Source organism: Cyrtonyx montezumae, unplaced genomic scaffold (assembly GCF_038088225.1).
Source record: "Cyrtonyx montezumae isolate F1298 unplaced genomic scaffold, pur_monq_1.0 scaffold_2, whole genome shotgun sequence".
Classification (NCBI taxonomy): domain Eukaryota; kingdom Metazoa; phylum Chordata; class Aves; order Galliformes; family Odontophoridae; genus Cyrtonyx; species Cyrtonyx montezumae.
This window is the reverse complement of record NW_027071936.1, coordinates 37,650,785-37,663,564: the sequence shown is the minus strand read 5'-3', so window position 1 is coordinate 37,663,564 and position 12,780 is coordinate 37,650,785.

Here is a 12,780-nt window from a genome sequence, read left to right as displayed (position 1 = left end):
ACTTAAGTATGCATAATGTACACGAAGTAAAACCAGACTCCTGCAGTTCCAGTTTCCTCAAAGTAACTTCCTCTTTTACTCTGTGCAGTAAACCTGAATAAAACCTGGTATTCACTGTTGATGAGTATGAGGGACTGCACCTCAGGCTCAAGAGCGCAAACCATGAACGCTTACAAGAATAAGGTTTTGGTCTCTAGGGAAGTATTACAGTATGATACATCTCTGCCAAAGTAAAGGAGGAACTGAATAATCTGGCCAACATTTAGTTTCTTTTCTCTACGATTTTTGCCTTCAGTACACTTGCCTTAGAGCAAAAATAATTTGCATTTCATTAAGAATTAAAAGTCTTGGTCCCACTAAAAATCCTAGCAAAATTTCCTGTGATCTGAGTTTCACCAAGTAAAATGTACAATGTACAAAAAATATTTCTTGTTTCTTGTAACTACACTTGCTGCACACAGAAAAATAATATAAGACTGTAGGAAAGCAAGCAGACAAACTCACATCTGGTTGAGTTTTTAATCCTGAACTGTAAATTATTTGATGTCAAAACAAACTATGGGTGTACACATACAGATGATAAATGTAACGCTTCTGAATAATAATGATTTTCTTTCTGTTTGAACTAGATTCCATATGAAATAAAAGTCAGCTATAAAACAGTGCAGTAAGGAGACAATATAGAAAAAAACATGAAGCTCTTCCAATCAGTTTTTTCCACTGATGAGCTTATTGTAGACTTACATGCTATACTTAGAATATACAGTCTTGTTTTCAGGAATTTGGAGTGTGTTCTAAGCCTATGTGCAGCACCAAGGCTTATGGGTCATGCTTGCCACCTCTTAAAACACAACTTTGTTAGAAGACAAATACAGAGGCAAGTAAATTATTCAGATCCTATGCAATCTGCTTTTTCAGAGTGAGAGAGGCAAGATTAGATTTAGTATACCAGTTCTGGTCTCAGAACAGGTTAGGCTAAGTCACAGTATTGTAACACCAAATGCTCATCTGTTGCCTAAGTTATTGGATTTTCAGTGCCATGCAGCTGGCCTAGCTCTAACCTGAGCATGCAAGATGATATAACAACAGTCATGCATTAGCTGAGGATCAGTTTAGTATCTAGTCTCTTCTCTAAATTTCAGACAAGACTGTTGGCTACAGTCAAAGGTAACATGCAAAGAAACACAGGTATAGAATGCATGGTAAAATACTATATATATTAAAATAAGCCAGAATCTGTATCTCTGTGATGGACTGAAAAGATATGAGACTACTTGACAGCATCCTGGCCAGTATCAGAAACAGTGTAGCCCACAGGGACAAAGAAGTGATTTTCCCCTTGTATGCAGCACTAAGACTGCACCTTAAATGTGTTCAGTTGGGGACTTTTCATTAAAAGGATATTGAGTTGCTGGAAAGTGTTCAGAGAACTGTGAAGCTGGTAAAAGGACCAGAAAGTAAGTGCTGTAAAGAGCAGCTGAGGCATTTGACTTTATTTTTATTTTATCATGAGGATAAAATAAAGGAGAGATCTCATTGCTGTCTACAACTACCTGAAAGAAGGTTGCAGTAAGGTGGATATTAATGTAATTTAATGAGTGATAGAGTGCAAAGCAACTGTCTCAGGCAGTGCCACATTCAGCTTTCCATCGATCTTTTTTCATTCCCAAGTCCTTCTATTCAGGGCTGCTGTCAATCCATTTTTCATACAGACTGTATTTGTGATTGCATTGCTCTGATTCATGTGCAGGACCTCTCACTTGTCCTTATTGAACTTCCTGAGGTTGGCAGGGGTATCTCTCAAGGAAGGCATCCCTTCCTTCTGAAGTGTTTGCATCATTCAGCTTGATGTCATCTGCAAACTTGCTGAGGATGCACTCAGTTCCACTATGTCACTAATGAAGGTATTAAACTCCCAATACAGACCTCTGAGTGACATCCTTCATCACAAGTCTTCACCTGGACATTAAGACATTGACTGTTTGCATGTGGCCATCCAGCCAGTTTCCTGCCAACTAAACAGTCCATTCAGCAACTCTGTGTCTCTCCAATTCAGAGACAAGGGTATTGTGTGAAAATGTATCAAAAGCTTTTCAGACATAAGGTAGATGACATCCACTGCTCTTATCTATCAAAGCCATCACTCTGTTGTAGTAAGGCCACCGAGGTCCAGAATGATTTGTCTTTTTTGAAGCCATGTTGGTTGTGACACTCTTCTCTGGAGTGGTAGCTCTTTCCAAGATAAGATATTTGATTTTCAGAAGCACACAAGAGTTTCTCTTAATATTAGATGGTTTGAGTGGTTAGGTGAGGAGCCAGAATGGGAGCTTAGGAGAATTATGCTTTTTCTGTACCCAAGGACAAAGAAGAATTTATGTAGACATCCCTTCACACTGACCCATTCATTTGTCTCACCAAATGTGGTCAAGAGGCATCTTAAAGAGGGGGAACAGTTAATACTGAATTCATATTTGACAGCAGCCCTTTCAAATGTTGTGATGAACAAAAGTGCTTGTCATGATCATGGCTCTTGAATAAAAGCAATTCAACAGTAAGAGCAAAGCTGACAGCACTAATTTGTTCCATAAAACCCATCCCAAAGTATATCTTCAACTTCTGTCACATTATACCTGGATGGCAACAAACCAAGAATTGTCTACACTTTAAAATACTTAAGCCACCCCACTCTATACTGAAGAACGCATTTCTTTTCCACTGTATTTATTTATTTTTAAAAACAAAACCTACAGATTCTGAAACACTCTTCTCCTCCCCTTGATCTATTTTTCACTTTCTGACAGCACAGTATATTTAAAGTGGTTCAGATAGGAAGGAAAAGTATAAAGTAAATGACTTAGGCATTACTTTTTTTTTAATCTAGTCATCACGTCAGTAGTTCTAATAATCACACGCCAGATGCAAAATAATTAGGCTTATGCCTGTTTGTAAGCTAGGAGATAATTGGAGTGATGACAGCCCAAAGCTCTTCAATTATATGAAAAGGCAGACATATCAATTCAGTGAGGAATTTGTGGTAGACTAAATATAATGCCATCATTTTCACATAACCTAAGGTTTTCAGCTATCAGCAGAGTATCTACATAGTTAGAAGAGATCTAGTCAGAAAAACTAATAATTCCTGCATGAATACTGGGTAAAAGATGTCATAAAGGAAATTGAAAACCCAAGGAAAGCAATTGTCAGGTGAAAGAAAATAAGAATCTCTTTTCTCTATGATAAAAAACAAAATGGCAGTAGCAGAATCAACCGGCTCTAGTGGAATCCATCAACTTCCTCATAATGTTTGTCTTCATTCTCAAGATTGTACCCGTAGCCCTTGCAAAAGAGCTTCAAGTTTCAAGAAAACTAGCTCATTTCAACATTTCATTCAGGAAACCTGTTTTCCCTAAGGCTCTACTGAATCTTCTTACTCTCCATTCCCCTTGCACTCTCACCTAGGCACCACTAGCTCCCTGTCTTATTCTCTGCTGTGTGCATGAGATTCCCACCATTACTCCAAAACAAATCACAAACACTAAGTTGCTCCCAACTATCTTCCAGTCCAGTAATGTCATTCCTTATGTCATTAAGACAGTGCTTCTCTATTATTGCTCTCAGAGTATCAGTGCTGACAAAGACAGAGCCAAAGGAGGCAGAAAGTTATTCTTCTAGTTCATGTTAGCAGCAATTGGTGAGGGAATAGACCTAGTCAGAGTCTGGCCTGGGATGCTGAAAACAGGAACAGAGGTATTTCTCCCCCTGGCCCCAACACTGCTTGAACTTCACTGGCATGATTAGTGAGGAGAAAACAACAACAGAAAACAACACTAAAAATGCTTCTCTTCAAACGAAAGAAAATTAATGTGAAACATAAGTAACTTTATCTGTGGTGAGGAATTAAGTCTGATCACTCAATTAAAAATAAATCAGATAACACACTCCAGACTGATTCCAATGAATTAGTACTCAGGAGTTTGCGTTTAATTGCTGTCAGCCAGCCAGAAAACATGACTCCTGTGTAATGATAATTTTTGTTCAGAAAGAAAATTATACTTCCAAGGAACACATTTCTTTTGCCTTTAGTGCAGTTATCAGAAGTGTCTTATTGCACAAGGTTAAAACAAATGGCATTTTGCACTGCAGAAACAGATCAGAGGAGTGAGAGGAGTTGGAGGACAAGAGGGAAGGGAAAAAATGTCTCCTTATCTAGGTTGTAAACCATAAAGAGCAACTAAAACTTCTATCATGTCATCTTTCAAAAAATATATATACCAAGAGAGGGATACTAAATAATCAATTCTAAATAATGTGCTTTGATGGACTTAATGACACACAAACCCACAGAATTTATTCAACTTTATAAATACAGCTATAACCTGCAAAATCTTTTATATTTTCCTGCAGTGTAATTTGCTCAAAGCAATAACATTCATAATATCCTTTCTCAAAACAAATGTAAATGCTAGATAACATGGTTACAGCCATATTTAGTGCCTAAAACTAGGTTTGAAGCTAGGTATAAAATGCACCTATTTCAACGGTAAGAGACAAACTCCTTTATTCCAAATAAGTGGTCTGACCAAAAGCTGAGGCACAAACTTGAGAGACCAAATCTTAAGGATTCTGGGATAGCTATGAAACCAGTTATAGAAAACGACAACCTGTTTGTTTGGCAACATCATTTTAAGTACTCAGATCACTTCTGTATTGTCCTGGCAAAAAAGAAGTCCTCTGGTGGAAGAAACAAAATCATTTTCTTTCTGTAATTATAACAATGCACTGCATAGTTACAGTGATTTACTCTGTCCATAGAATGATTTGCTTGCAACATTAACTAATTCAGAAGCTTCTCTTTTGTCACCCAACCAATTCCTACAGCAATGCAGCTGCATAGCACCAAAGGAACAATCTCCCAACAGTGTTAGTACTTCTATCCCCAGGAATACCCTCACTGTAAAATTAAAATATGCTGTATAGTCATCATAGAGAATATATACATACTCAGGTATATGTTATATAATAATTCTTTCATATCCAGAATATGTTATCCCTGTCCCTGTGACAAAAGCTTGCCTTTAACATGTAGTCATTTGTCTTTATCTGCAAACTTAGAATAGGCAAGACAATTTTACCAGACTTATTTCTTACCTTGCAAACTCACACATGTTTTACAAAGATGCACTGCAATATTTGTGACACGTGCTGTGTGTAAATGCAATCCATCCTGTACTGTACGTGTGCAAAAAACATTTTTGTCAAACTTCTGTTTGTACTAATGAAGCTGAATGAAAAGGATCCATGTGTGGTGAATTTAGGAATTAATTTGTACACTATTGTACACCCTAACCCTATAAGTGCAGGCAACTATCCCCAAGGCAAACTACATGGTAACAGCAAAATGGAAGGGTTTTGTATTCTCTTCCCATATATTCCTGAGTGCCTGGATGCCATTATCTTCACCCAGAGAAGTTAGCCATAGATTTGACATGTGACATAGATGCTGGGTATCAGAAAGATCATGTCAAATTGCCTGGACTGTGAGAAGATGATCATAGCTCACCTTGGTTGTCAAATTGGGAGGCAGAATCTGAAAATGTGTGAGAGAAATTAAATAAAAAAGATATCCTGTATGAAAGCTTTAAATTGATACTTCTGGATGATTGCCATGTCTTCAGTCACTACCAGGAGGAAAAGCGTTTGTCAAGTACAACAAAGAAATATGCCTTTTCAGCCCTTTTTTTCCTCTTATTTCTTCTCTTTTTTTCCTGTTATTTAAATTTTTTAGGAATGAGAGAAGCAATTGTGGTCAAAAAATGCCATAGTTCTTCTTGATCAAAAGAAAGAAGAAAGATGCAGAGAACCTGCATTTGTAATGGAAGTTGAACTCCTGAACTCAGTACCATGAAACTGGCACACAACCTTTGCTTCAATGTGTTTTCTGCAAATTTACATTAGAGTAAGAGACAACAGTTGTCAAATATATACCTAGAGAAAAAGAGCAATTTTTTTCTATTTCAGCTGTAACTCTAAAACAGACTGAACAGTGCTACAGAGACAGTAATTTGGATATCAGAAAGAATCCACGATTTCTACTTCCTCATAAAGGCCACTTTATAGTACAAAGCAGGGAAAAGAAGCTGAAAAAAGGTAAACTGGTTCATACTATACGGCGCTCTCCACAATAGGACATCTTCATAAGAAAAACAATTTAAATTTTAATTGAATTTTGCATAAATATAAAACTCCTGATATTTTAGATTATATTATAAGTATCTTGCAGAGGGGAAAAAATTTCTCATCTAACTGCTTATTAGTTATGAGAAAATACAAAAAAGGTCAGGATTTCAGCTGTGGTGTTTGGCTGTCTGGGCAGGGATGTTGATGCTGCAGGCTGCATTGCTATAGTAGAGAGAGAGAAAGCCAGTAACTGAGCTAGTTTGGACATCAAAAACAATCTAGCCAGAGCAACAAGGAGCTCAGCGTGATCTCAATTACTCTGTCCTTCTCTGTTTCTAATATGTGCATTTGATGTTTTTTACAGTATTCAAAGAAGAACCACAATAATGAGAATAATATCTTCTCATGCTGACATTTTAGGAACACTCTGATAATATTACATTACCATTACAGAACAAGTAGGCCCAGTTCTTAAGTTTTTACTTGATTCCCAGTCAGGAAAACAGAGCAAATTTCTGAGGTCTGAGTAGTAATGAATTCAATTCCGCAATTTTTTCTTTAATATAAAACATTCGCAATACAAAAAATAAGAACAAAAGGTTGTGTTGCAAAAGTCTAGCAGAAATGTTTTAATGTACATTCCTCTTTCCAGGAATATGCATTAAAACATATGCAAAAAAACACACAAGTGACTCAGGTATTTGAGAATCTTTACTGCTAATTTCACTCATCTGGAAACAAGAAGCTTGGTTATAAACGTTTTCTTTCTGCTCATCCTTTTCATGTATCCTTTCTGCCAAAAGAACAGGTGCTGTTGCTCTCCTGGGTGCCACAGAAAAGCTGAGTTCTGAAGAAATCCTACTTCCTAGAAGCAGGGATTCTTCTTTAACTAACAGTGTGCTCGATTATCTGTGTAATCAGCCAACAGAGAAAAGAAACACCTTTGATCTGGCTATGACCCACCTAGTGTATGATAAGGAATAGCAGAAGTTCCTCTAGTGGAGGGAAGAAGATTGTTCAGGATTTTGAGCTTTAGCTCAAAATTTGGGAGACTTACATCTGATCTGTCCCAGTTATTCAAGACAGTATGTCTAAGTACCTCTATTACTGGATCCTCGGTTCTCTTATAACTGAATTCTTTATTAATATGTTGAAAATTAAAGTAGTTCCTTATCTCACAAGAATTTTATGATGGGCAAAGGGGCTGAAGAAGGTGCAGTGCTCAGTTTCTGCACTGTTGAGGACTATGATAACTTCTAGTTCACAATAGGGGTGATGTGGTGCTTCACTGTGTGACTAGAAGAATTCCCTTCACCTCTTTGTTCCTCTTGGCTTTTTCTGAAATGGAAGAATATTTTCTACTTGATCACCAAAATATATTAAAGCAGTATTCACAGTCTTGATGACACATATTATGATGAGCAGCTTCCAAAAACTTACAAATGAACAAAACACACACTTCTAATCAGATTCTGTGAAAGCTGTACTAGGAAACGATACTGTAGGAAGTCAAGAGAAATACAACCTGAATTAAAACCCAGAGGAAATATTATCCATGCATCTAAGCTGTTGTTGTTTGTTCTTTTTTAGGGTATACCTGATCTCAGCTGCTCAGTGTAAGATTAAGATTTTCTTTGCATGAAGAAGAACAGAATGTTAAGAATTTGAAGAAATTCTGGACTTACAGTTTTGGGGTTTTAAATGTCTGAAATGCTTTAATCACCAATCTTTTTGACTTAGGCCCCTCAATTCCTCTTGAAACAGTCTTCAGTACTTCCTCATATCTTTAAGTCTCTTTACACTTTGAATACAAGACTTTGAAAAGTATTTAGATGATTATGAATTAAGAGAAGTGATCACAACATTTTCAAGTGTTTCTAAAAAGATAATATGCTAAACCCTACTTGAATCTGGATTTGTGTTCTGGAAAATGCCAAACCACATAGCTGCATAGCTCAATGTCCTTAAAAATCAGACTCTCTGCCATGAAGTGCATCAGAAAATTCTTTACTTATGTCCTTACCACATGATTTGTTTTGTGTCTCCCTTATCAGTAATGGATGAGTATCTACTAAAGGAATTAGATACAATATGAGTCATTGGATGTACATTGGTATTATTAGAGCTTAAATAATTGAAGCTTATCCCTCGTGACTTATGAGTTATTTGTTTAACATTGGTAATGCAAGGGTACACATTATTCAAAAATGAAACAGTTATATAAAAAGAAAAATGAAAAATCTCAGCTTTTTAATATATTTTTAAAAGTCGCAGTAGTTTATCTACTTTATTAGAGAAAAGTAGAGGTTACATCTGCTATGACAAGAACTTCCACTGATAGATCACATCTTAACTTGGATGTCACCTGACTGCTATGCCAAACTGTGGGAATAGTTTTAAAAAAAAAAGATGAAGAGTAACAGTTATTAGTCTTAATGTATCTGATGCATCACTGTGCTAGCAGATTTCCATTAATAGATGATCTTAAAGAGATGATATAAAATGTTACATAGATGAGAAAAGCTTTCTGTCCAAAAGAAATTGCTGATTTGGGAATGTAATTCCCTCCACACTAGAAGGACACTAGAGAGAATATTGATGCTACTAAATCAAACCCTATGTTAATGATGTGTGTGAGGCTGAGGTGAGGGTCAAGCTTATCATTCCTGCAAATTTAATTCTCCTTTTAACTAAATCCATCTTTACAGAAAGTGGAGCATCCATTCCATTATCAAGCTGCAGTAAGATGTTTACGGTTGATGTGTTTGGCAAGCAAAATGATTTGTAACAGGAAAAACGAGGACATGAAACTCAAGAGAAAATGCAGAGCTGAGAGATTCATTCACAGTCTGTTTTTGTGACACTGTTTTCACATCCACTTTCTACTTAATCAGTAGAAGCTTGTATTACTGAGCAGTAACTGTGATCAGCATGGCTGGGGAGGATCACCTATGAAGTCTTAAGGTAAATGATACTATGATTCTACGTCAAATCAGCATAAGCCGTTATGTCATCATTATAACTGAAATGTTTCACTTCAGATTTACTTATTACCAAACCAAAGACCAACCTCAAGGAGCCAAAGTACAAAAGCTTATTATTTAAATATTCAAATCTGTCAGTTAAATGCACAGATCATTGTTTAGTTAGATACTGCAACTTTGCTGTTTTGCAGATAAATATGTAAACGAATTGATTTTCTTGTGGATGAGTCTCAGTGATTCTGCACCTTCTCCATACTGAGCCATAAAAATCAACATCTGAGAACTCTCACATTTTCTGCTGTCATGGTATGATTTTTCTTTTTCATATAACTAATGCATGACTTCAAATTGATATTTTTAGCATCATCTCATAATTGAGAATAACCTTAAACCAATATCTTTTTTGAAATGATCCCAAATTTTTGGTTAGCAGTGCACTTCATATATGTATTTGACTTTGTGATGTGAAATCCCATCTTCCCAGAATCTATCCAGGATATTTGCCAAGGATGGTATGTACATCTGGAACTGAAAGCTCACAAGAAAATGCATTTGATAGCTGAAAACCTTCAGAAACAATGATTAGATTCTAAGCAAATTTATTTTTCTCTTAAGAAAAAATCTGCCTGCAGGCTTAGCTCATCAGACAATGCTGTATCAGTTAATAAGAAAAGAGTAAAATGTATTTATGTTTGGAATTCATACTGATTTTCTTGAAATGTATGGGATTTTATGGTATACAAAATTATGACAAAATTAAATAACACATCATAAATCAAGAAGTATGAGTGAATCTCCAAAATGGCTTTGAAATTATAAAAAGGAATAGAAACTTATTTCTGAGTCTTGGACCTTGCTATACACCATGCATTTTGATATAGCTAAAAATTTCCCTGTTATGTTCATGTTACGTTTGGGACATTCTGAAAGCAGATTGGTATAGTCTTTCTTTTTCTCTCTATAAGCATAAACACAGAATCAAGAAATGTGAAGACAATAAACACCAGCTTACACATTTATGCAGTCATGTTAGATTGATTATTTTTTGATTTATTTGTTCAGAGTAATTTTACAAAACAATGTCTTTCAGCAACTGAAGTTATAAAGTCTGCTCTGAGATGACTCACCGCATTAAACTTAGGAGACATTTTATCTTAAGGGGAAATATTCAGTGAGCATGATACTTGAAAACTTCAAGCTTATAGTAGTTGTTTTGAATAAGTATCTTGTAATATCTTGTAATGCAAAAATAATTTTGATATTATACTTCATTAATGCTGCAGCTTGATGAATCTTCAGTATTTCATAGTACATACTGATAGGCCTTGGACAAAAATCTGGCACTAAGTATCTTTAAAAGGTAAGAAAAATCATTGGTGTTGACATTTTAAGGTACTTTGTTAGAGACTTACTCCACAGCTTTCGACATCTTTCACTGGCATTATTTTAGCTATTTGTCGAATAATTTCACTGAGTAATTTTTCTGTCATTCCTTATAGCCTCTTGCGTCCTTGCTTTGCATTTAAAACAATAATTTGCAAAGAATCACTTGACAATAAGGGCAAAATACTGCTGTGTTTTTCAGCCAGCTTTCTATTTGTGTATTGTCAGCCTCCCTGCAAAGACTGATAATGGACACAGATTTTATAAACTGAGAATATTTGCATGTATGCAAATCCCATATGTGTATAGTAATGTGTAATCAGTATTATGAGATTTAACTACTGGGCAAACTGAATACATAAGTAATGGCACTGTGAAGTGGAGCCATAAGGTATCATTTGAACATTTAAAATCTACTGTTACTTGCAGAAACTCTTTCCTAGGAAAACAAAGAATGTGGACGTTTCATTCATGTGTTTTATTTTCTTTGACTGTAGCACAGTATGACTGCAATTATAGATGATTCACATGTTTTATTATGAAAAAGTGCTGTCTCTCTATTTTACCAGGAACTTTGTTTTCTTTCTGTTTTCCTCTGTGACTTCTCAAGAATGAAACTCAAGGGCTTGTTTCAGAAAGACTGAACACATGCAACTCCCACCTACTTCAGATACAATTCTGTCTTGAACACTTCTGAAAATCAGGCCTGCAGCACAGAGGCTCTTTCTGCTCATGGAAAGCTCAAGGGGATTTCTAATGTTCACACAAAGTCTCTGTTTTTACAGTGTCAGCCTAAAGATTCGCATAAGAAATCTGTATATTGTAATATTTCATCTCTGAAAGCTGAGACCATCTTTGAATCTGTGAGTTTCATGTCAGAGGTGGAGATAATGATGCTAGCTTTAGAGATAAAATACCAAATAGAAAATATGAATAACAAACACTTAATAGCATGGATTCAATTAAAAAAGCCCTCCTATTCATCAACAATCATATAAGCAATTACACTCAGCTTCAGGGGTTTATAAAATGCTCATCAGAACATTTTCCATTTCGTTGTTTGAAGTATACTCTCACTTAACCTACTAATTTTTTGCCTGTTTCCTGAAACTGTTAAATATCAGATATAAGTTTGAATTGCCTCGTTTCAATGCATGGCTGTATTTATAGGATAGCTGAATAGGTAACTGAATTAGAGTGTGAAAACACAGATGTGGGGAGAAGAAAAACCACAAGAGAAGACAGAGATGTTCTATGTAAATTACATCTACCTCTTGGTGTCTTACAGAAAAAATTAAACTAAACAATGTAAAGAAAAATATCTCTAGGGAGGTATTTCTCTTTTGAAAAGCTGTTTGAGTGTAAAGGACTGCCCTTTCTTTCCCTTGCTCTTTCTTTCCTCAGACTTGAGCTGCCTATTAAACTAATAGAGCTATAAAATAAAGTGATTGTGTTTGAACAAGTTGTGTGTGCTTAAAGCCATGGACTGCAGAGTACACACTGCCATCACTCCATGCTGAATCTGCTGCTGCATGAAACAGATCAGCGTGCTCCTCTTTTTCACTTTTATCCTACACGATTTATTGTCCAGGAGAGAAACTCGCATTCTGACAGTGGAAAAGGCACAATTAAACAATGGAATAATTAGATTAGGATGATTACCATAAAACAATTGCTTTGAAAGGAAAGACAATGAAAATTGCAAGGAACAAGTATTTGAATGAATATAATGGCTTTCAAGATTTAATGCGCCAATAGGTCTTTGAACAGCTGAATCACTACACTCATTCCTTTTCCTGACACTTGCAAATCCAGATTACCCAGAAGCCCCAGCTGCCTCCATTTTTGGCAGCAATTCTAAGCCAATCAGGTGTTTGTTACTTTAAGAGGCTTACATTTGGTCTCAGCTGTGATTACTCTCTATCATACTGTATCACGTTTGTGGTGTTGCTTCCCTCTTGGCAAGCCAAGGATGCTGCCATTTAGCTGTTTCCTAATAAGTACTAAACCTTCTAAACCTTTTCATTCCCTGCTTGACAATTTACATGAAATTATCATGTAGCAGTTCTGTAATGCCGTTTTAAAACTATTTTAATGCAAATTAAGGCTATTACCTAATACCTACACATGTTAAACTTAAATTATTTTATTCATATTAGAGATTTGATTGTCAAGTTTATTATCTACTTTTTATAGCTATGCCTGTGTAAATCTTCATTTGACCTAATTTTTCTGT